The sequence below is a fragment of the Pteropus medius genome, unplaced genomic scaffold, assembly GCF_902729225.1.
Source record: "Pteropus medius unplaced genomic scaffold, Ma_sr-lr_union100, whole genome shotgun sequence".
Taxonomy (NCBI): domain Eukaryota; kingdom Metazoa; phylum Chordata; class Mammalia; order Chiroptera; family Pteropodidae; genus Pteropus; species Pteropus medius.
The window spans coordinates 4,682,414-4,684,095 of NW_024355206.1; the positions used below are offsets into that span (position 1 = coordinate 4,682,414).

General features: G+C 36.4%; 1 long non-coding RNA gene across 1 annotated transcript; it reads left to right on the plus strand.

Moving 5' to 3' along the window:
* Positions 1 to 600: 600 nt before the first annotated feature.
* Positions 601 to 1,333, plus strand: LOC120599369 (uncharacterized). Its single transcript, XR_005651881.1, has 3 exons — positions 601 to 672; positions 861 to 1,039; positions 1,160 to 1,333. It is a non-coding gene; the product is annotated as an uncharacterized LOC120599369 (long non-coding RNA).
* The last annotated feature ends 349 nt before the right edge of the window (positions 1,334 to 1,682 follow it).

Consider the following 1,682-nt stretch of genomic DNA (forward strand, 5'->3'; position numbering starts at 1 on the left):
GTGAGTCAAGGAAGGAATCACAATAGAAGTCAAAATATATTTTGAACTGAATGATATTGGCAACACAAGTGATCTAAACTTGCGAGATGAAGCTAAAGTTGTTTAGAGAGCCTTAAATGCATATATTAGGGGGGAAAGGATGAAAAGCAATGATTTATGCATCCACCTCAAGAATTTACAGAAAGAATAGAAAGGTAAATTCGGAAAAGGAGAAGGAAATAACAAAGAGTAGAAATCAATAAACTATAAAAATATATCACAGAGAGCATCAGCAAAGCCAAAATTTGTTTTTCTAAAAGGGCTAATCAAATGGATAAGCTTCTGTCAAGACGGATCAAAAGAAATAAGAAAAGTACAAATCGCAATATGAAGGATGAAAAAGGCAAATCTGAAAGAGGCATTTCAAATTCTACAGATATATAAAGTAATAAAAAGGGCATTGTGTACAACTTTATGCCATTGTATTTGAAATTTTAGATGAAACTGACAATGTACTAGGAAAGCACATCTTACCAGATTGACACAAGAAGAAAGAGAAATGTGAATAAATCCTAAATCTACTCAAGATAGAAATTTTATCTGTAAATAAACTCTCCCCCTAGGATTGTGAACAAGATTATCTGCTATTACTTCTATTCAAGATTGTACAGCAGTTGACGCCTGTGAAATAAGGTAAGGAAATAAAAAGTCTAAGAATAGGAAACAATTTTCTTAGGTTTGTTCTCCTTTTTTCGGGTTCTCTAATACGATAGAGGCTCTAAGAATCCCTGCATTCAAGATGGCTTATAACTGTGCTTCTACTTAGCATCTGCCCAACTTATTTGACTCTGAAATAAGCTCTACACTCTTTGCTGTTCCAGTCACAGATCCAGGCAAGAGGCATCCTGGTCCTGGGTCCTGCATATCACAAACCCTGCTCAGGACCTCAGAACCAATGGTGACTGTCAAAACACAGTGAGGATTTGGGGGTGGTTCTGCTGCCAGTGTGGATGATCAACAGGGCTAGGAGTCTGGAGAGCTGGGTGGGAGACCCGCTTAGGTAAGAGAAAAGAACGGTTACCTTGTCAAATCCTCCTCTGACACCTTGGGGACGTTGTTTTACATAACAAAATATCTTTTCCAGGTAGGAATAAGTTTCCTTCTTTTCTTTGTATTCCAGTTCATCATTCTGGCATGAGTGAGCAAGGTACTGGCACAGGATGGCTGAAGGACATTTCGTTATGCTAAACAATGAAAGCTAATCTTACTGTGTATATATTCACATTTGTCTAGATGGACCATGAACTATGTACTATCAATTCTTTACCTTGGCACAAAATGAACATTATACGCTTGAATGGCAAATTTTCTTTTTCATGAAAATATAAAGTTTAAATTAAAACATTTTGGTTTTACGTAAATAATGCATTACATAAGTAATGTCTAAAATTCTCAAGGGCTGTTTTCCAAAGAAGATATATACAAAGGCCAACAGATAAATGAAAAGGTGCTCAACATCACTAATTATCAGAAAAACACAAATCAAAACCACCATGAGGTATCACCTCTATGGACTTAACATTCAATAAACATGTTCTCTTTTCAGCTAGCCTTGAAATTGGAGGACATGAGTAGGTCACGAGGGGAATTTCCAAACACATTTCAAACTAGGCCTGATGAGACTCAAGAGAAATGCACACCAA